The sequence below is a fragment of the Engystomops pustulosus genome, chromosome 11, assembly GCF_040894005.1.
Source record: "Engystomops pustulosus chromosome 11, aEngPut4.maternal, whole genome shotgun sequence".
In the NCBI taxonomy this organism is placed as follows: Eukaryota; Metazoa; Chordata; class Amphibia; order Anura; family Leptodactylidae; genus Engystomops; species Engystomops pustulosus.
In genome coordinates this window covers 66,909,726-66,934,065 of record NC_092421.1, presented here as the reverse complement: position 1 = coordinate 66,934,065, position 24,340 = coordinate 66,909,726, and the positions used below count along the sequence as shown (strand labels likewise).

The window sequence follows — 24,340 nt, the reverse complement described above, 5'->3', positions numbered from 1 at the left end:
ACCGAGCTCAGCCCTTCCCTGGAAGGCGTGCAATTTCCAAGGTCGCTCTGAGTTCAGGAATTGTTTTCATTGAGTTGAGGAGCAGCCGAAAAATAATCCACATTACAATCTACATCCAACTGTCCTGTATCCAGAGATATGTACATTGCGGCAGTATTATAGTAGTTATATTCTTGTACATAGGGGCAGTACTATAGTAGTTATATTCTTGTACATAGGGGGCAGTATTATAGTAGTTATATTCTTGTACATAGGGGGCGGTATTATAGTAGTTATATTCTTGTACATAGGGGGCAGTATTATAGTAGTTATATTCTTGTACATAGGGGGCGGTATTATAGTAGTTATATTCTTGTACATAGGGGGCAGCATTATAGTAGTTATATTCCTGTACATAGGGGCAGTATTATAGTAGTTAAATTCTTGTACATAGGGGGCAGTATTATAGTAGTTATATTCTTGTACATAGGGGGCAGTATTATAGCAGTTATATTCTTGTACATAGTGGGCAGTATTATAGTAGTTATATTCCTGTACATAGGGAGCAGTATTATAGTAGTTATATTCTTGTACATAGGATGCAGTATTATAGTAGTTATATTCTTGTACATAGGGGGCAGTATTATAGTAGTTATATTCCTGTACATAGGGGGCAGTATTATAGTAGTTATATTCTTGTACATAGGGGCAGTATTATAGTAGTTATATTCTTGTACATAGGGGCAGTACTATAGTAGTTATATTCTTGTACATAGGGGGCGGTATTATAGTAGTTATATTCTTGTACAGAGGAGGCAGTATTATAGTAGTTATATTCCTGTACATAGGGGCAGTATTATAGTAGTTAAATTCTTGTACATAGGGGGCAGTATTATAGTAGTTATATTCTTGTACATAGGGGGCAGTATTATAGCAGTTATATTCTTGTACATAGTGGGCAGTATTATAGTAGTTATATTCCTGTACATAGGGAGCAGTATTATAGTAGTTATATTCTTGTACATAGGATGCAGTATTATAGTAGTTATATTCTTGTACATAGGGGGCAGTATTATAGTAGTTATATTCTTGTACATAGAGGGCAGTATTATAGTAGTTATATTCTTGTACATAGGGGGCAGTATTATAGTAGTTATATTCTTGTACATAGGGGGCAGTATTATAGTAGTTATATTCCTGTACATAGGGGGCAGTATTATAGTAGTTATATTCTTGTACATAGGGGGCAGTATTATAGTAGTTATATTCTTGTACATAGGGGCAGTATTATAGTAGTTATATTCTTGTACATAGGGGGCAGTATTATAGTAGTTATATTCTTGTACATAGGGGCAGTATTATAGTTAGTTATATTCTTGTACATAGGGGGCAGCATTGGAGAACTAGTTGATTGGTCAGACATGACTGTGAGAAAATAGCATAAATGTTACCGCATATTGAACCTTTCACCTATCTATAACCTGCGGTGACACTGCCCTACTGTTGCCCTACATACGTTTTTTTCCTCAGATGTATCTGATCCTTACGTAATCTCCTATATAAACATTCTTAGTTCTGTAGAATCTGAATATTCTTCCCATTTGGGATGTACTGTAGAGAGACTTGTGTATTTTATTATCTCTGTTGGGTAATATTTGGATAAGTTAAGCTGCATTTGTTCAGCTGTTGGAGCTGGGGTAGGCGGAGCGGCGCACCAAACCTGGCGCGGTTATAAAGTCATTAGGCAGGTGACACCTGTCATGCACTCGGCAGGAGAAGTTGGAGAAATTAATGGCTCTTTGAAGATATTTAACTTATGGTATCTACAATGTAGATACAAATGTACAATGGAAGGTCATAAAGAACATTTTTCACCTTTACACAGGCAGAATATAGAGCTAGGACTGGACACACTTACCATCTGAGTAGTATTAGCAATTGCTAAATCTCTGCTTGCTGTCAGTGAATGGAAACATTTTTCTTCAGCCTTTATAGACCTTTTATTTAGCATATTTGAGGATTTGTTACTATTGCACCCATTTTTTTTTACTGTTTAGCAGTCATATTTTTGTACTTTTGTAGCACCCATGATAATAGAGCTTAGTAATGGACATAGCTGCAGTAAGCTGTAATACCAGGCGTGGCCACTAACACGTGTGTGGCGCTGTTCATTGTAAATTCATCACTCACTAGAGTGAAATATATTCAACGTCTAAGCAACACCGATATTGATTTCCTAATCTAAGGATTGCCATTAAGTTTCTAATCTGGAGGATCCCTTTAAGTAGGAACTATCTGCAGTCCCACTGGTACTTAATAACATTCCTCATTTAAAGCTCTCACCACATCATCAGAATAATGATAATTTGGTCTGAACACAAACCAGGAATCAGAAGTCTCCGGAATGTGGAGCCGGTGGGACAGACTGTGAGCAAATGGAAAAGGTAATAGACGTGCTATGATAGCGGAGCGGGGTCCCCCGGGAGGGTTACTCACAGAACACAGGGAGGGGGGGTACTGCGAGTCTGTGACCTACCTTATAGGACTCCTGAATTTATCCGCAATGAGGTGGAAGCAGGGAATCATTGTGATTGTGGATCAGGCTTGCTGGGAGTTATAGTACCACAGACACTGATGCGCAGCAGGTGTCAGAATTAGGATTTTCTTCATGTGCTCATTCACTTCATGCCTGGTCAGTATCAACCTAAATATAAAAATTGTGAAGGATATGGAAGAGGGTGATAGGATTAGATGAGGGGCGAACTCCCTCCACAGCCCCATCCACTAGTAATATATTAGGTTATTCCAGAAATAATATAACAAGTTAGGTGGGTTCTCCATGCTGTGGTTAACACCCACATTGACATTGGCCCAAATATATAGAGGGTGATTTACTAATTCTGGCGCAAGCACGACTGTCGGCATCGGAGATCAGTCTCCGGAAAGCACAGCCCAATGTATTTAAATGGCACACGGCTGTAAGTAATTAATGGGTAGACGGAACTAATCAGTCGTGCGCCATAAAATTGAGATGTGTGCCAAAGGGCGCGTTCACACGTTGCGTTTTGACCTGCGTTTTCATTGCGTTTGAAACACATATACAACAGCTGAGGAGAGGTGATTTGCCTAATTAAATCACTGTCAACGTTTCCGTTTTCAAAACGCATCGTAAACACGATGTTAACGCACACGTTAACAAAGCGTTGACGCATGCATTTTGTTAATGCATGTGTTAACATTGTGTTTACAAACGTAAACGGTAATGTAATTAGGCAAATTACCTCACATCAGCTGTTGTATATGCGTTTCAAACGCAATGAAAACGCGACCAAAACGCAACGTGTGAACGCGCCCAAAATCTTACATGTACTGCGCCTTAATTTTGCTTTCTGACCATTTTTTTCCTGGTCTATTGGGTTGCCTAAATTTGCGCCTAAAAATGCCGACAAAATACACATAATTGTGACAAATAATGTGGAAAAGTTAGGGCACGCCCAATTGTGCCAAAAAAAGACGGAGGAGTCGGGATAGTCGGAAACATCTGTTCTTTCTGGTGCAAACTCATTATAAATGATCCGCAACAATTCTGTGCCCAAAAAAACAAATATCCCAGCATTTTTTTTGTGCAGATACGATGATACATGTCACCCATTGTGTCGGACGCTCTTAGTAAATACGGTCAGTTTTCAGGATGTGACACAGTTGCACCTTTTTTCTCTTGGTAGCTCATCTCAGTAATAAATGGATCACAAACTCTGACTGGTGCAGAGTTTTATAAAGTGTCGGACAAAATGCAACTGCGACACAAAAGTGGGGCAAACACTTCATAAACACATGTGCAAGATCCAAAGACACCTTTTCTGGTGCAAACTTAGTCAAAAAACTGGCGCAGACACAATAATATACCTGGGCCACTATTTTTAAGTATCATGATCAGCTTTGTAGCAAGTGAATGTGCCCCTAATGCTGCCCCCCAGCGTGGGGTGGTGCTGCCTGAGGCAAAAGGCTCAACTCACCTCATGGCTGGTGCACTCCTGGATTAGATACACAACTCAACAGACAGTATCACACCTAATAGGATTAGATACACAGCTCAGCAGACAGTATCACACATGATAGGATTAGATACACAGCACAGCAGACTGTATCACGCAGGATAGGATTAGATACACAGCACAGCAAACTGTATCACACATGATAGGATTAGAGACACAGCGCAGCAGACAGTATCACACATGATGGGATTAGATGCACTGCTCAGCAGACGGTATTGCACAGGATAGGATTAGATACACAGCTCCCAGACAGTATCACACATGATAGGTTTAAATACACAGCTCAGCAGACAATATCACACAGGATAGGATTAGATACACAGCTCAACAGACAGTATCACACAGGATAGGATTAGATACACAGCTCAGCAGACAGTATCACACATGATAGGATTAGATACACAGCTCTGCAGACAGTATCGCACATGATAGGATTTGATACACAGCTCTGCAGACAGTATCGCACATGATAAGATTAGATACACAGCTCTGCAGACAGTATTGCACAGGATAGGATTAGATACACAGCTCTGCAGACAGTATCGCACAGGATAGGATTAGATACACAGGTCTGCAGACAGTATCGCACATGATAGGATTAGATACACAGCTCAGCAGACAGTATCACACATGATAGGATTAGATACACAGCTCAGCAGACAGTATCACACATGATAGGATTAGATACACAGCTCTGCAGACAGTATCGCACATGATAGGATTTGATACACAGCTCTGCAGACAGTATCGCACAGGATAGGATTAGATAAACAGCTCTGCAGACAGTATCGCACAGCATAGGATTAGATACACAGCTCTGCAGACTGTATCGCACAGGATTGGATTAGATACACAGCTCAGCAGACAGTATCACACATGTTGGATTAGATACACAGCTCAGCAGACAGTATCACACATGATAGGATTAGATACACAGCTCAGCAGACCGTATCACACATGATAGGATTAGATACACAGCTCAGCAGACTGGATTAGATACATGAATTCTTATTTATTGTATAGTCTGAAGTCTGTACTATTTACTATTATCCTGTCTAGGTCACTTTTATCATTGTGTGGTCTGGAGTTTTTATTATTTTCTATTATTTGGTCTAGATGTGAGTATGGCTGTATGACTGTTCTGGGTCTCTCTGTGGACTACATTGGCTGTTTTATGTATCCATGTAATACATACAAAGTTTCAATTGTAATTTAAAAGAAAAATACAGAATTTCCAAAATAGTTCCCCCACGCCGGTGGGCAAACTCCTTCAAAATACATTATGTATACATAAGAATGATTATGTCCAAATAACATTTTTAACAAAATAAACATTTTTTTGTGTATTGTTTTACTATGTATCCCTTATACAAAGGCTTAGGTACTTTAGGGCCCAGGTGACCGCATCTTTCATGCACAGGTATTGCGTTCCCTGACAATGGCTGATGTATACAGGATGGATCTTTTAACTTCTGTACATATTTACTGACCCGGCAGCTACTTACATCACTTTACATTGTGTAGCCGGCACCGGCCATCAGAGTGTTAAAAGCATTGGCAGTCGCGTATGTTGGTTGCCGTGTGATGTGAAGGCACGTCCTCGGTCTCCTATAAAAGTTTTGTATTTATTAACCAGTCATGGAGTGGCTTGAAAAATAGGAAGAAAATAATCCCAGCCCTGGGCGATAAAGTGCACCGGCCCTTTAAATTGAATCTTTCACCATAAATATACATCAGTGAGTCATTATATCCACACAAGTTGTCACAAATAACTCGGTGGTCTCTTTGTATGGGAAAACTTGGTTTCTAACAATTAAATTCTGTCCCCCTACATTACCAAAATGAAAATCTCTAGATGACAGTAAACAAGCAGAGAATCTTGAATCACAAAGTAACTCCACCAGCAGAATAGTGAGTGCAGCTGTGGAGTATAGTACAGGATGTAACTCAGTACAGGATAAGTAATGTCATGTATGTACACAGTGACTGCACCAGCAGCAGAATAGTGAGTGCAGCTCTTTGGTATAATACAAGATGTAACTCAGGATCAGTACAGGATAAGTAATGTCATGTATGTACACAGTGACTGCACCACCAGCAGAATAGTGAGTGCAGCTCTGGAGTATAATACAGGATGTAACTCAGGATCAGTACAGAATAAGTAATGTCATGTATGTACACAGTGACTGCACCAGCAGCAGAATAGTGAGTGCAGCTCTTTGGTATAATACAAGATGTAACTCAGGATCAGTACAGGATAAGTAATGTCATGTATGTACACAGTGACTGTACCAGCAGCAGAATAGTAAGTGCAGCTCTGGGGTATAATGCAGGATGTAACTCAGGATCAGTACAGGATAAGTAATGTCATGTATGTACACAGTGACTGCACCAGCAGCAGAATAGTGAGTGCAGCTCTTTGGTATAATACAGGATGTAACTCAGGATCAGTACAGGATAAGTAATGTCATGTATGTACACAGTGACTGCACCAGCAGCAGAATAGTGAGTGCAGCTCTTTGGTATAATACAGGATGTAACTCAGGATCAGTACAGGATAAGTAATGTCATGTATGTACACAGTGGGGCACATTTACTTATCCGGCCCATTCGCGATCCAGCGGTGGATTCGGGTCCGGCCGGTATTCATTAAGGTAGTTCCTCCGCCGTCCACCAGGTGGCGCTGCTGTGCTGAAAAGCATCGGAACGCACTGGAATACACCGAGCCGGGCTGAGTGAAGGTAAGTGCAAGCTCCGCGACACATTTTCCATTTTTAAATGCGGCGGTTTTTCCGAATCCGTCGGGTTTTCGTTCGGCCACGCCCCCCGATTTCCGTCGCGCGCATGCCGGCGCCGATGCGCCACAATCCGATCGCGTGCGCCAAAATCCCGGGGCAATTCAGGGAAAATCGACGCAAAACGGAAATATTCGGGTAACACGTCGGGAAAACGCGATGTGAGCTCTGGAGTATAATAAAGGATGTTACTCAGGATCAGTCAGGATATGTAATGTAATGTATATACACAGTGACTGCACCAACAGCAGAATAGTGAGTGCAGCTCTGGAGTATAATACAGGATGTAACTCAGGATCAGTACAGGATAAGTAATGTCATGTATGTACAGTGACTGCACCAGCAGCAGAATAGTGAGTGCAGCTCTGGAGTATAATACAGGATGTAACTCAGGATCAGTACAGGATAAGTAATGTAATGTATATACACAGTGACTGCACCAACAGCAGAATAGTGAGTGCAGCTCTGCTGTATAATACAATATAACATGATAGTAAGTTTGTGTGATTGTTGGGTGCACCCACCCTCCTACCACCTGCCCCTGTGACTATATGCTGATATCCCTCTTATTATTGGGTGTCCTGGCTGTATATGGCCTCGGTGTGATACACTGTAGTTACAGAGTTGGTGTCAGGCCTTTGGTTGCTTTACTATAACAGATTGTTTTCATTATTTCTGGTATGTGTGGCTGTAGTTATGTATCACACGGAGCCCATATAGGGACAGAACGACTTTGTCGGTAGCTGTGTGACCTCCTGGCACCACATCCAGAATAAGTCATGCATCACTGGTTATCATTATCATTTAGGTCCTGGACTTTGGAAAGAGCAATACTGGAAACACTGTTCTTTATATCTTATAATTTCCACCAAAGGGGATGTTAAAGGGAAAGTTGTTAAAGGGAAACCTGTAAACAGGTGTGACCATAGAGACTGCAGCCAGTGTTATGTATTGTCCCTGGAGAGATGTGTAATCAGACCACTGTGTATGTTGTACTGCAAGTGTGTCCTCACACTGCTGTGCTCTGAGTTCTCTGCAGCCAGTGTTTGGTATTGTTCTTGGAAAGATGTGTAATCATTACCTTTGTGTACGTTGTACTGAGGGTGTGTCCTCACACTGCTGTGCACTGTGCACCCTGCAGCCAGTGTTTGGTATTGTTCCTTGGAAAGATATGTAATCATTACCTTTGTGTATGTTGTAGTGAGGGTGTGTCCTCACACTGCTGTGCACTGTGCACCCTGCAGCCAGTGTTAAGTACTCTCCCTGGAGAGATGTTTAATCAGACCTTACACTGGTGTGCACTATGCTCTATGCATGGATTGGACACTAAATACACTACAACCAAAAGGATTGAATGAAACACTAAGCTTTGCTCCCTTTCTATAGGATCAACTTTAATTATGTTCTGCAGTCCACATTTCACCCACCCTGACCCGAGTCGTTCTTCAGGTTTTTAATGAGGTAACCACTCTACGGTTGTTTCCTCTTTTAAATGTGTATTATATGTTGTTAACTTTTATGTGAATAATGATTTCTTCTCTTTTGTTATCACAGTCAGTGTATGATATTTACATCGAGCCACAGGATTCATACGCTTCAGATGCTGACGCCTGAGACATGACCTACTCTTACTTCTTTCTTACTAGACTTCTCTAGGAAACGTTACGCCGATGATTCACATAACCAAGATACAAACTGTACTATATCGATCATATGATCGCCTATGGCAGTGATGGCGAACCTTTTAGAGACCGAGTGCCCAAACTGCAACCCAAAACCTAATTACTTATCGCAAAGTGCCAGTACGGCAATTTAACCAGAAAACTGACGGTTTAGTTTAGAATCAATTTACACAGGACTGCCTGAGCTCGGATTCCAGCAGTCCTATACACACTGAAACGCCACATTTACACCATTTTACATCACATAAAAGAGTAATAAAAAGTTATCAAAAGGTCACACAGTCCTCAAAAGGGTAGCAATGAAAACAACGGCTCATGAAGCAAAAAAATCACACCTCCCCAGCTCCGTGCACTAAAGTTATCAGCGTCACAAGATGGCGAAACTATTTTCTTTTTCGTACACGGTTTTAATTATAGAAAAAGCATTAAAACACAATAAAACCTCCAAATCTGGTATCACTGTGAGTTTACCGAACCAAAGAATAAAGGAGACAAATGATTTGGAGCGCACAGCGAAAGTATTAAAATCTACAGCTTCCTAGTACACGACATGGAATAATAAATGAGAAGTAAAATATGTTACGCAAAAAATAAGCCCTCACACAGGTATATATAAATGCACATATAAATATATAATATGCATATACAGTACATAAATACATACATAGAAATACATATGTTACTTACTCTTTGGTTGTCCAAGGTGGCGGCCATGCTGGCGGGCAGAAGTTCAGGTGTTGTTCCCGGGGGGGTCAGTAGGGAAGATGGGCAGAGGGTGGGTGGCCAGAGTTAGGGCTGGGGGGGGGGGGGGGGGTAATGCAGCATCTGGAGTTCGTGGCAATGGGGTTATGAGGCATGAGTTCCAGGGGAGGGGGTGATGCGGGGCAGTGACCGGAGTTGAAGGGGGGGGGGGGGTAGTGAGAGCGGCTGGAGTTCGGGCAGGCAAATTGCAGTAGTGGGCGGAGTTTGGGCGGGGGGGGTAGGGGTGCGATAGCGGCTGGGGTTCGGGCGCGGGGGCTTGTGGTAGCGGCGCAGTAAGTTTCGGGCCGGTTGCTTACAGGAGGGGAGGGGCGGGAGCGGGCAGGAAATCAGCCTCCTGCTGATCTATGCCCCGTGGAAGCGCTGAGTTAAAAAAAAAAAAAACTCACCTCAGACTCGGCGTTCCTCCGGCTGATCACTGCAGCGCACACACAGTAAGGTGCCCAGCGCTGGCAGCGTAATGACATCATTTCGCTGCCAGCGCTGGGACGCTTACCGTCCTGTGCGCTGCTGTGATCGTAGTGACAGAGCAGGAAGTGTCAGCACCCTGCTCTGTCATGGCTGCTAGCAGTATCGGAGCGCAGCTCCGATACTGCTAGCAGCCATGACAACCAGGTGTGGACAGTGGTTGTCCGCACCTGGCAGTGGTTAGGAGGATGGAGCGCGTGCCAGCAGTGAGGGCTCTGCGTGCCCTCTCTGGCACGCGTGCCATAGGTTCGCCATCGCTGGCCTATGGCATCGCATATAGATAAATAATTAACATAGATGCCTGTTTTTAAACAATTGGTACGATTTGCATTTCATTGTACGATGCCAGGTCTCTTAAATCTATTCCAATGTAAAAAGATTTGGCCCTCCAGAGCAAAATTGTTTACCAAATCATCATGCACTGTTTTTATGGTACTCCCTGCACCACTTCCCTCACTATCGAACACTTCACTACCCTTCCTTCACTACCTTCCTTGCACTGTTTCACTTTCACCAAATTATGTAATACATACAGTGTTCAGTATGAATTCATTATAATTGATGCACTAGGTATTGTAAAAATATATGTTTTGATACAATTATATGACAGCAGTTTTTTATGGTAATAATCACGTTTTGTATTTAATATTTTTTCTTTTTCGTTTTCATCAAATGGATTTTTTGTATTTGCTGCAAATTGCACATAGCACTTTTTGTCATTTTCATGAATTATCCACATCCTTGAATGTATGTTCTATATTTTATATTCTATGCATGTTTTGAATTTGTATATTAGCATTTAATTATGTTTCTATGGTCCTAAACAAAGTACTGTTGCTTGATTAAGAATTTTACAGAACGGATTATATCCACGATGTTTTCCGATTACCAGTTTTTTACATTGCTTGACATTATATCATTTGTGGCGCATGCGCGGTCCAGATGACCGTCTTAACGGACTCGCCTCCCTCAATAGCGCATACTGACTTTGTCGCGCAAGCGCACTTCCATCTGGTTTCGTTCGCGGCATTCTCTCGCGATAATCTGACGTAGTGACGTGACTTGTCATGTGACTAGATCACCTGATTATATCCGGGCACGTTTATTGGTTACATGTTTACATTTAATGTGGCTCGTTGTCCTGTTGACTCCACCCCCAGACGAAGGCTACAAGTCAGCCGAAACGCGCGTCGGGGCGCGGTCATTCCAGACAGCAACCATCGCTCAATATGGGTAAGGTATATGACATCTATGCATTAGGCACTTTTATGCACTTTTGAAATACCACTAGGTTTCATTTAAAGTGTCAACTATTCCATACCTTCCCATCTGGTATGCAGCCAGAGCCACTGGTGCTTTCTATCTTTATGTATATATATAAAAAAGTTTTTTTGTGTGATGATCTTGTTTGTCTGGCGTGCAAATTTCATCTTGTGTCCCCCTTGGGGTTGAATCACTTTTTACCAGTGTTTGTTCAATGTCTATTTTTTGATCTAAATAAAGTACTATTTTTTATCAACATTGTGTTTTTGTGTTCTGAATTGGGCTATATTGTTGGACCCCCTTCTTTCTCTTTGTGAGGAAGAACAATTGGTTATATGTTAACTTTCTCCAACAAGCCATATGGTACTACGATATGTAGGAAGAGGGACAGACTTTAACGTATTACTATACATTATACTTTTCTCTATTTCCCCCCCCCCCCTATATTTTGGTTTGTTTCAATTTTATAAACTATGCTCTATGCCAGGGGTCTCAAACTCAATTTACCTGGGGGCCGTTGGAGGTAGATTCTGGGTAAGGCTGGGCCGCATCAAGTTTTCCACACAAAATGCGCTTACAAAATATCATTATTCAGATTCAAATGTCACGGCGTCTCCCAGTGCAAGGAAAGCCCCAAGCTGGGAGACGTGTTTTCTCTATGAACGCGTCCTGTGTACCGAGGGGTCCCAAGCTCCTACCGCACTGAGCCCAGTCAGGGACACTCCATTCCCCCCCACCACCACCACCCGGTACTTGCCTCCCCGTGTCCCTCCCATCGAAGAAGATGAAGTCGCCGCTCTGACCTGCACCAAGTGCGTTCAGAGCGGCGACTTCATCTTCTTCAAGTACCGGAGGGAAGGGGATTAACCGGTTACGGGCCCTTTCCTGTTTTTTCATGTCCATTTTTCACTCCTCACCTTCAAAAAACTATAACTTTTTTATTTTTACACGTAAAGAGCTGTGTGATGGATTGTTTTCTGCGTAACAAATTGCACTTCATAGTGATGGTATTAAATATTCCATGCCATGTACTCGGAAGCGGGAAAAAAATTCCAAATGCAATGAAAATGCATTTGCGCCATTTTCTTGTGGGCTTGGATATTACGTCTTTCACTGAGCGCCCCAAATGACATGTCTACTTTATTTAATCGGTACGATTAAGGGGATACCAAATTTGTTATAGGTTTATAATGTTTTCATACATTTACAAAAATTAAAACCTACTGTACAAAAATATTTTTTTTTATTTTGCCAAATTCTGGCGCTAATAACTTTTTCATACTTTGGTGTACGGAGCTGTGGGTGCTGTCATTTTTTGCGAAATTTGATAATATGTTCAATGATATCATTTTTAGGACTGTACAACCTTTTGATCACTTTTTATAGATTTTTTTATATTTTTCAAAATGGCAAAAAAGTGCCATTTTCGAATTTGGGCGCTATTTTCCGTAACGGGGTTAAACGCACTGAAAAACCGTCATCATATTTTGATAGATCGGGCATTTTCGGACGCGTCGATACCTGATATGTTTATGATTTTTACTGTTTATTTATATTTATGTCAGTTCTAGGGAAAGGGGGGTGATTTGAAATTTTAGGTTTTTTTATTATTATTTTTTTTTTTAAACTTTTTTTTATTTTTATTTATACTATTTTTCAGACTCCCTAGGGTACTTTAACCCTAGGTTGTCTGATCGATCCTATCATATACTGCCATACTACAGTATGGCAGTATATGGAGATTTTCCTCCTCATTCATTACAATGTGCTATCAGCACATTGTAATGAAGGGGTTAAAACCTCGGGTCTTCGGAAGACCTGAGGCTACCATGGAGACGGATCTCCGCCCCCCGATGACGTCACAGGGAGCGGCGATCCCAGGTAAGATGGCGGCGCCCATGCGCCGCTATCTTTTTGAGGTTGCCGGCAGCTTTGTCGGCAGCCATCGCTGTGAAAGCACCCGCGATCGGTGCTAGCACCGATCGCGGGTGTTACCGGTAAGCCTTTGCTGCAATATGCAGCAAAGACTTACCGGCTATGGAGAGGGCTCAGCCCGTGAGCCCTCTCCATGCAGCGCGACCAGGTGGGGGCCGCAAAATATTGTCCCGCGGGCCGCAGTTGGCCCGCGGGCCGCGAGTTTGAGACCCCTGCTCTATGCAGTCTGGAGAGATGTGCAGTTGGAGATGTGCAGTCTGGAGAGCCGACTCATTCACGTGAACGACGTGAGCCGGCTCAGCTCAGTGAGCCAATGGCTCACTAAACCCCGCCCCTAAGTGGCTCACCACGCCCCTTTAACCAGATAACCCTGACTGTCCTGCGGTTCCCTATTATATATTTAATAAGGAGCTGTTCAGGAGCCAGAAGAGCCGGCTCTTTATAGTAAGTAGAGCCAAATGAGACAGCTCACTAAGAAGAGTGTAATCAGACCCCCCATGCACTAGTGTTGCGTTATGATAGCAACGCTAACGGAACTTGTTACAGCAATCATTTACATCACTGGTGAGAGGATGCGAAGTAAAATGAGAAAACTGATGCTGGGATCCCACATGCATAGACCCTCACCAGCCCTTATGTTTTGACAGGCAATATGGCGTCTGTTACACTATAGTGTCATGCATAGTGCAGCCGCGACACAATACTGGCAGGAACACTCCATAAATAACCGTGCAAGTAGTGGTGTTTATGTGCACAGAATATTGGCGCGGACTGCTTAGTAAACATGGGCCTGTGTCAGTTCTGCGCCTCCAGGCCCTTGTTACATAACACTTGGCCGGTCCTCGCTGTTCTCCAGTCGCGGGGCTGAGCTTGGCTCCGGTCTCTGCTCTGGTCATTGTGTGTGCGGAGGGGAAAACGCGGGGCGGGTGATGTACAATGTCGCAATCGCCATGAGCTGGTTATAGAGGAAACTGCGAGCCCAGGTAACATTAGCCAATAGTGGCCACACAGGAACTGGACGTGTCAACATAGCGACTCAAAGGCCCCAGTAAATCAAACAGCTTGAGCACTATAACAGTGCATCACCCAGCTTTCCTGGGACTCTGCATGTTTCCTGTTTATGTAACTTTACATGCTTTCTCCTTTGTCATAATATACCGTGGGAGATTTGCCTTTCAGGACTCTAGGAAAGATGTGTAACTAACCATAGAGCAATGACCCCCAACTAGAAATCCTGCAGGAGTCTAGGAATAACAGGGCTTGTTCTTTGTTACCCAGCTTTCCCAGGATCTGCAAGGACTACTTTAGCATTTTTGTGTAACTTAAGTATCTTATAGCAGATACAGTATATGCAGGTGTGGGGGTTGCGCTGGATCTTATCTATCCTGCTAAATTCTTGGGATATTTCCTCCTCCAATGGCAGTGAAGGGGTTAACCCGGAGCCGTTTCCCTGAAATTGACCTAAGATATTAACATTTTTCTCTATCCCAGGGCAGTTTCTGTATTAGGGTTCACACACATATGTTTCAAAACGTAATGGATCAGATGAAGAGAGATTTGCCGAATTAAACAGCTGTGTACGCTCGCGTTTACATAACATAACCATTAATGTGATGTTAACGCATGTGCTGAACCTGCTTACACCTCCAGAAATGAAGAAAACCTGATTCATACCAGCCAAATGCAAGGTAAACATGGTAAACGTGTGGTAAACAGGCAAAAATACATACATTTTAAAACGCATTTGTTTTCAGTGCGTTTGAAAACGCACCAAGAAAGGACCGGGGACGCACCATGTAACTGCACGTTTTTTGATGCGTTTTTGACACATTCCAAAGGCTTCAGCCTTGATCACATGCTAAGGTTATATTACGTTTCCACTACATCTTACCCGGTCCTGTTATGATCCAGCGGCGCGTTCTCCGGCGAGGATTCGGGTCTTCCGGCTACTCACTAAGGTTGTGCGCCCGATATACACCAGGTGTCACTGCTGCGCCGAGGTCCGCCGGAGTTCACCTTCCTCTTCCTGATGCATGTAAGTGCGTGTAAAGCAACACTTTTTTTTTTAAATAGCGTGATTTTTCCCAATCCATCGGGTTTTCTGACGGCCATGCCCCCCCCCCCCCATTTCCGTTGCATGCAAGCCGGCGCCGATGCGACACAATCCGATCGCGTGCGCCAAAAACCTGGGGCAATTCAGCGCAAAACGGTAAAATTCGGAAAACACGTTGGAAAACCGCGATACAGACCCTTAGTAAATGAGCCCCAATGTATCCTCAGCATGTGATCAAGGCTGAAGCCTTTGGAAAGCGTAAAAAATACATAAAAAACGGGACGCAACGCATCTTCTGAAAGCACTCTGATGCTCCTTTCACACGAACGTATGAAGGAGTGACATCCGGTTGCACAGTTTGTGGACAGATATCGGTCCCCGTAGAAGCCGGTGGTGCCCGGTCGCGGTACGTTGAGCATAGCCAGTGTAATAGTACTGTGCCGCCCTCGTTAAAAAGATAGATAATGCATACGTTCATGAAATGTTCACACAATGCGTTGTGTCACGTTTTTTGCTGCGTCTTCGACGCATTGCAAAGGCTTGAATCTTGATCACATGTTGAGGTTACATTGTGTTTAAGCAGAAGCAGTGGAAACTTAACCTTAGCATCTGATCAAGGCTAAAGCCTTTGAAATGCTTAAAAAAAATGCAACAAAAAACATGACGCAACGCAATGTGTGAACGCAGCCTCAAACGGGAAAGTTTCTGGAGACCATGAAGAGAGGCATTGTGGGAAGGTTTCATCATGGTGTGTAATCACACCTTAGTATAAGGCCGGTGACACATGTGGCATTTTTGGTGCATTTTTTTTTAACAGAATTTTTGTAGTCCTGTAAAACACATCCGTTTTGAATATTGACTTTTCAAATGGGTTTTTGGTTAAGGGTGGTGTCACACCAAGCAGTTGCGTTTTTGAAAATGCATGCGTTTGTGGTATATAAGAAGTGTCAAAGTGTCTGCACCAAATTTGTGTTGCACGCGATCCTTTTGTGGTGCTGCTACACTAGTCCTCATGAAACACAAATTTGGGGGTCTTCCGGTGCTCAGTCGGAAGGTGCGCCATATTTAACATGCAAAGTCCGACATAATTGTGTCACACGCCCTATATTGAAACGCATCAGGTTTTGACCGGTTTTACCAATTATCTTAAGTAAAACGGGTCAAAAATGCATGCGTTTTTTAACTGACTGCTTAAAAAAGGCCCAAAAACTGGTTCAAAACGCCACGTCTGCCGCCGGCCTTAATGTCCCCCTATGAGCTCAGGTGACTACAAACACCCCAGTGTCATCCTGTCTCTCGGTTTCATATCTCTTGAAGTTTGGGAAAGGACCTGCATACCCTCCAACTACTGAAATCCTATCTTTGCTGTGACATCCATGCATCTCAGAGGGTCACGACGGCAGGTGCCCCCTCCTCTGTGGTGCATGCAGGGGGCGTGGATGGGGTATTTGCTGTGTACATACAGGACAGGCTCCAGAGCTGAGTGATTGTAGGATTTGGGTAAACACTCACACCCCCATCATCCTCCCATAACAGCAGAGCATTCTGTATACAGGCAATGGAGGGCGACATAGGACTGGCACGGAGTGGGCACACATTACTGTCCTGTATAATGGTGGGTGTCCTTCACTGCATCAACCCATTATTATCTCAGCACTTCAGTGCTCGGAACCCTGAGGTCGCGTTCATAAGATGTGTTTTTTGCGTTCACACAGCGCAAATTTTTGACGCATTCCAAAGGCTTCAGCCTTGATCATATGCTGAGGTTACATTGCGATTCCATTGCATTTGCTAAGGCCCCTTCCACACTAGCGTTGCATTTCACGTCAGGGTGCAATGCGTGAAAAACTGCAGTTTTTGGCTGCGTTTTTGTTCCATTTTTCCTTGGAGTCATTAGCGTTTTTGCGTTTTTCACGTGTGTGTTGTTCGCGCTTTTTTTTTTGCGTTTTCGGTGCGTTTTTCACGCACGTTTTTTAAGTCAATGGGAGACTCGAGCATATTTCAAAGGGACCATGGTTCAGGAATAAAATGTTTTATTTAATTGAAAAAGAATGTCTTCTGATAAGTTAGCAGATGTATGCAAACATCTGCAATCTATTCTTCACTGTTCCGCGCGTATATTATCTCCCGACAAGTTAGCAGATGTGAAGAACAGTGAAGAATAGAATAAAAACAGTGAACACAGAATCATTTAAGTGAAGAACACAGTGAAGAACACAGTGAAGAATAGATTACAGATGTTCGGCACATCTGCTTACTTGTCGGGAGATACGCGCGGAACGGTGCGAACAAAATAGCATGTGAAGAACACTATATATGTGAAGAACACATTGCAGATGTATGGAAACATCTGCAATGTGTTCTTCACACACATATAGGGGCACATTTACTTACCTGGTCCGTTCGCGATCCAGCGGCGCGTTCTCTGCGCTGGATTCGGGTCCGGCCGGGATTCATCAATGCAGTTCCTCCGCCGTCCACCAGGTGGCGCTGCTGCGCTGAAGTCCGCTGGAATGCCTCGAAATACACCGGCCTACCCAGGATGAAGGTGAGTGAAATTTTCGCGACACAATTTTTTTTTTAAATGCGGCGGTTTTTCCGAATACGTCGGGTTTTCGTTCGGCCACGCCCCCCGATTTCCGTCGCGCGCATGCCGGCGCCGATGCGCCAAATTCCGATCGCGTGCGCCAAAAACCCGGGGCAATTCAGGTTCAATCGGCGCAAAACGGAAATATTCGGGTAACACGTCGGGAAAACGCAAATCGGGCCCTTAGTAAATGACCCCCATAGTGTTCTTCACATGCTACTTTGTTTGCACCGTTCAGCGCGTATCTCCTGACAAGTAAGCAGATGTGCCGAACATCTGTAATCTATTCTTCACTGTGTTCTTCACTGTGTTCTTCACTTAAATGATCCTGTGTTCACTGTGTTCACTGTTTTTATTCTATTCTTCACTGTTCTTCACTGTGTTTTTTTAATTAAATGCTCGATCTCGAGCAGGGGAATTATTCATGTCACCTAGCAACCCATCTGTTTAAACGCATTGCACTCGCATTGCACTTGCATTGCTTGCGAGTGCAATACGTTTTTGATGCGTGAAAAACGTGCGTGAAACGCAAAAGTAGAGCATGCTGCGATTTTGACGCACGTCAAAACAAACACAAGCACGCGCGTGAAAAACAACGCATATGAGTAAAGACCCATTGGAAACAATGGGACAGAGTGCAATGCAAGTTCTGCGCGTCAAAAGCACGCGCAGAACTCGCGCGTGAAAACGGCTAGTGTGGAAGGGGCCTAAAAGGCAACATAACCTCCGCACGTGATCACAGTTCAAGCCTTTAGAATGCGTCGAGAATACAGCAAAAAACGTGATGCAAAGCATTGTGTGAACACGGCGTGACTGAGATGCCTTCTCTGCCAGCAGTGCCGCTATTCAATTTAGGATCAATGGGGACCCAGAAGTCATCCACCCCTATGTGTAACCCTTGGAGATAAGCGGGATCATTTTTGGCCACTGTGCTGATCTTAGGTCACAGCAAGTTATCTTCTGACCATAGGAAAAGAGACAGCGTGATGCTTGGAGGGGATCAACCACAGAGAGCGGACGAGATCACAAGTTTGGGGGTGGTGTATCAGCAGGTGGAGTCTGCTCCATTCATTGTCTATGAGGCTGCAGTGTACAGGTGTGACAGGCCGCTCCCTTCATTTAGGGGGGTACACGGATCCCCATTGTGATGACAGTCGAGACCCAACTGATCAACACGCTGTGACCATAGTATCGCTTTAAATTATGGTACAGCCCCTTTAATAAAAGCTTCAACCACTTTCTATAATCTTAGCATACTGTTAGCATACTGTTAGTGAATATTAACATTGTCTGCTCATCTCCAGAGGCTTCAAACCATCGTGGAAAGATCATGTTTACAGCTGAGAGTCTGTTACAACGGTACACAAGCTGATTCAAAAATACGTGAGCAGCTGAGAGTTCGTTTCAGTGTATCAGCAGTATTTATCAATGTCTCCGGGTATACTTCTACCAGTGTCTGGACTGGATGCGATGGTAACAAACCCTCAGTAATCCATAGGCAAGCAAAGAAGTGGACGAGAAAGCAGCCTGTAACTTGTTGTAATAGTTTGCTACAATGTATCAGTGCAGGTAGTATGTAATGTCTGGCATGATTATCCATGGAGAAGGATGGGGGGTAATCAGGACTTCTCGGCAGCGCAGGGGTTAAGGGATCAGCGTTTCGTTACGACCCCCGGGTCAATGCGACCTCTACCTGAGAAGTGTCTGCCGCACAGGTGCCTGGGTATTGTAGTCCAGTGAGTCTTGCCCTCTGATTGGACAGTGATTGGCCAATGGTTAGTGAGGCCCCTACGTGCCGTCACTCCCCGCGCTGTGACGTTGGAGGGGGCGTGGCGGCTCAGTCAGTGTGCGGAGTGCGGCTGAGGAGAGTGGAGCTCCGGGATCCATGGTGAGACACAGCGGGAGGAGGGAGCTGATACCCCGGCCCCTGGATCACACTCCGCGCAGTCCAGCTGTATGTACCGGGGGTGTGCGCTGCGCTACCGCTGGGGATGTGCGTGCGGCTGCAGTGCGGTACTGGATGCGGCAGCCCCGGGACTATGGACAGAGTGCGACACTGAGGGCACCGCATGATAATGGGGTGTGCAGGGAGCGGGGCACTGACCTCACCCGGGGCCTGTCAGATATAATGGGGTGTGATGTGTAGGGGATGTGGGGTGTATGCGGTCACATGGTTGTAAATCATGGGTCACCCGGTTGTTCTTCGTTTCTGTTTTGGGGTGAGGTTCGGATAGGGCAATACTGGGGTGTGATGACAAGTAGAAGGATAATGGGGTGTCTGCAGAGATCGGGGGACATGGAGGAAGAATTCTCAGCATCCTCTTCAGTCACCCTGATGCGTCAAGTATTAGGGTACCTGGAGGTCAGTGACCTATGGGGGAGGGAGATCCAGTAGTGTATGGGGGGGGGGGCGCATCTGATTACAGAGCAGTGACATTGGGCACAGTTCCCTGCCCTGTGCTGTGTGTGTCTCTGTTCCCTGCCTTCTGCAGTGCCCGGTGCGGAGGCTGATGTGGCCGCTGCAGTGCCCGGTGCGGAGGCTGATGTGGCCGCTGCAGTGCCCGGTGTGGAGGCTGATGTGGCCGCTGCAGTGCCCGGTGTGGAGGCTGATGTGGCCGCTGCAGTGCCCGGTGTGGAGGCTGATGTGGCCGCTGCAGTGCCCGGTGTGGAGGCTGATGTGGCCGCTGCAGTGCCCGGTGTGGAGGCTGATGTGGCCGCTGCAGTGCCCGGTGTGGAGGCTGATGTGGCCGCTGCAGTGCCCGGTGTGGAGGCTGATGTGGCCGCTGCAGTGCCCGGTGTGGTGGCTGATGTGGCCGCTGCAGTGCCCGGTGTGGAGGCTGATGTGGCCGCTGCAGTGCCCGGTGTGGAGGCTGATGTGGCCGCTGCAGTGCCCGGTGTGGAGGCTGATGTGGCCGCTGCAGTGCCCGGTGTGGTGGCTGATGTGGCCGCTGCAGTGCCCGGTGTGGTGGCTGATGTGGCCGCTGCAGTGCCCGGTGTGGTGGCTGATGTGGCCGCTGCAGTGCCCGGTGTGGTGGCTGATGTGGCCGCTGCAGTGCCCGGTGTGGTGGCTGATGTGGCCGCTGCAGTGCCCGGTGTGGTGGCTGATGTGGCCGCTGCAGTGCCCGGTGTGGTGGCTGATGTGGCCGCTGCAGTGCCCGGTGTGGTGGCTGATGTGGCCGCTGCAGTGCCCGGTGTGGTGGCTGATGTGGCCGCTGCAGTGCCCGGTGTGGTGGCTGATGTGGCCGCTGCAGTGCCCGGTGTGGTGGCTGATGTGGCCGCTGCAGTGCCCGGTGTGGTGGCTGATGTGGCCGCTGCAGTGCCCGGTGTGGTGGCTGATGTGGCCGCTGCAGTGCCCGGTGTGGTGGCTGATGTGGCCGCTGCAGTGCCCGGTGTGGTGGCTGATGTGGCCGCTGCAGTGCCCGGTGTGGTGGCTGATGTGGCCGCTGCAGTGCCCGGTGTGGTGGCTGATGTGGCCGCTGCAGTGCCCGGTGTGGAGGCTGATGTGGCCGCTGCAGTGCCCGGTGTGGAGGCTGATGTGGCCGCTGCAGTGCCCGGTGTGGAGGCTGATGTGGCCGCTGCAGTGCCCGGTGTGGAGGCTGATGTGGCCGCTGCAGTGCCCGGTGTGGAGGCTGATGTGGCCGCTGCAGTGCCCGGTGTGGAGGCTGATGTGGCCGCTGCAGTGCCCGGTGTGGAGGCTGATGTGGCCGCTGCAGTGCCCGGTGTGGAGGCTGATGTGGCCGCTGCAGTGCCCGGTGTGGAGGCTGATGTGGCCGCTGCAGTGCCCGGTGTGGAGGCTGATGTGGCCGCTGCAGTGCCCGGCTCTGGGTGCGGAGGGTGCCGTGGCCGCTGCAGTGCCCGGCTCTGGGTGCGGAGGGTGGCTCTGGGTACAGACACATAAGGATTTGTGTTTGACCTTGCTTCAAGCATTGTCAGTCTAGCAGTGCCAGTCCTGTTTCTGCCATGCAGTGTGGCTCCTGGACCGGTGCCAGTCATGCCATAAGTCATGTGTTGTGGTCATGATGTGACGGTTGTACATGATGACCCAGTGGTAAGCAGTGATTTGGGTGTACTAGTTCTGCACATACTCAGTGTTATGGGCAGCACCAGGGCACAGCCTTGGTCATTATAGGCTGAACAATATCGACCCTGGTATACTGGGCATGTGCCATGTTCTGGGCGGCTCATTCAGGTGTTTGTGTGATAACTCTCAGCTCCTGCGGATTCACCGAGGATGTGAGGCTTCTCAGGAAGGGCGGAGGGTTTCCTACTTTCATTATGTATCTATATATTTACCATCCCATCTGTCATATGTAGCAGAGTTGACTTTGTTATCTTGCTGGTCCTGCATTCCTGTGTAAAACTGACTGGGCTCTGCTACATCTGCACCTGTCGGGTTTGCAGCACTCCTCCGCTCTGGTGTAACATGAGTGCGGTATAGATTGTGCAAATCCGTTACAATCCCTCTCCAAACCCATCACTAAAGGAACCCTCTGCTGTGCCTCCTGTCAGGCACCCTCCCAGGGTGAAGTCATAATTTGGGCCTGTCATCTTCAGCCTTGGATGAAGTTTTGGGGAGGGATCGGCCCATCAGACGGGACATGTTTTTAATTATTGCAATGAGCCGAAACGAGATGCAAGGCCCTGACACCCAAAATATTCCTATAAACCACCCTGATAGGTCCAGGGGTTTTATTTTTTTTGTTTTGTGACATAGGTAAATCCCTGCAGATCATGCCCATCATACCGCCACACAGATACCACTATGGCTGGTGCCCACCACTGCTTAGGGCCACAGGTCGCACTCCCGTATTCTACATAGAACATGACCCTTCGGTGTTTACAGGAACTTTTTTGGTAAACTTTTTGTTAACTTTTTCTTGTTGTGCAGCGGTTTTATTGGGGCACACGTTATTCTTGTGCGGACCCATTAATGTGGGGTGAACCATTGCAGGGGTTCAGGAGTTACTTGAAAGTAACGTTTCTTACGGCACTGAAACTCTACAGAATTCCCAGATATCTGCAACATTCTTTGGTGTTTTTGTCTTTTGTGTTTTTGGGCTTGGGACAAGTTGTGCCTCTGCTTTCCCCCCTCCGTCCAGCTGTGACGCCTCCTGCTGGCTTCACTTATTTGAAGTCAATGAGGTTGAACACTTTTTGATGTTTGCCCTGTGGTCCCTCTGTTCTCAGGCCCCTCCACCCCCAGGTGTCAGAAACTTTCCCTCCGAATGTGGTTTGTATGCAAAACGGAGGAAAGGAAAGTTTTTAATCCTTTGTTCAAGCAGAAGTTTTCTCCTGTGACCTGAGAAGGTTCTAACACTAAAATCTTGTGGTCTAAAACTTGGAGATGTAGTAGAGCCGAGCAGCAACTATGTAAAGTGTTTATACTACCAAAGAATACAGGAGTTACACCGTTCTTTATTTAAAAATTTAGAAATACTTGTAACTTTATTAGATATGTTAAAAGACATAATGGGTACAATTGATGCAATCAGAGAACCAAATACTATGGTCTGTCTTATGTAAAGTGTTTATTTGCCTCTGGGAATTCATAGGAATGACAAGATCATCTCTATACAGCAATCTCCTGCTTGGAATTTTAATAATTTTGTTACTTTAAAATGACAGGAGGGAGAGACCTTTTAATTTTCCAGTCCTGATTATGGTCCCCGGGGGATGTTGAGGCCATTGATGGCCACAGCAGGGGAGGACTATAGATGTATAAACCATGGCTGATAACTGCTCTGAGTCTACCCCCTATGTAGAAGAATATAACTACTATAATACTGCCCCCTATGTACAGGAATATAACTACTATAATACTGCCCCCTATGTACAGGAATATAACTACTATAATACCGCCCCCTATGTACAAGAATATAACTACTATAATACCGCCCACTATGTACAAGAATATAACTACTATAATACCGCCCCCTATGTACAAGAATATAACTACTATAATACTGCTCCCTATGTACAAGAATATAACTACTATAATACTACCCCTATGTACAAGAATATAACTACTATAATACCGCCCCCTATGTACAAGAATATAACTACTATAATACCGCCCCCTATGTACAAGAATATAACTACTATAATACTGCTCCCTATGTACAAGAATATAACTACTATAATACTGCCCCCTATGTACAGGAATATAACTACTATAATACTGCCCCCTATGTACAAGAATATAACTACTATAATACTGCCCCCTATGTACAAGAATATAACTACTATAATACTGCCCCCTATGTACAAGAATATAACTACTATAATACCGCCCCCTATGTACAAGAATATAACTACTATAATACCGCCCCCTATGTACAAGAATATAACTACTATAATACTGCTCCCTATGTACAAGAATATAACTACTATAATACTACCCCTATGTACAAGAATATAACTACTATAATACTGCCCCTATGTAGAAGAATATAACTACTATAATACTGCCCCTATGTAGAAGAATATAACTACTATAATACTGCCCCTATGTAGAAGAATATAACTACTATAATACTGCCCCCCTATGTACAAGAATATAACTACTATAGTACTGCCCCCTGTGTACAGGAATATAACTACTATAATACTGCCCCCTATGTACAGGAATATAACTACTATAATACTGCCCCCTATGTACAGGAATATAACTACTATAATACTGCCCCCTATGTACAGGAATATAACTACTATAATACTGCCCCCTATGTACAGGAATATAACTACTATAATACTGCCCCCTATGT

General features: G+C 45.3%; 1 protein-coding gene across 5 annotated transcripts in view; it reads left to right on the top strand.

Annotated features, from left to right (window-relative positions):
* ADD3 (adducin 3) overlaps positions 1-24,340 on the top strand; it is a 75,274-nt gene that overhangs the window by 3,862 nt on the left and 47,072 nt on the right. For 3 of the 5 annotated variants that reach the window (XM_072131067.1, XM_072131068.1, XM_072131063.1), the window contains exon 1: positions 19,385-19,464. The exons of 1 other annotated variant lie outside the window; for it this stretch is intronic. The gene's annotated coding sequence lies outside the window, so the exon portion shown is untranslated. Of the gene's footprint in view, positions 1-19,384; positions 19,531-24,340 lie in introns of those variants that run through there. One more of the 5 variants, XM_072131064.1, reaches the window with a different exon arrangement.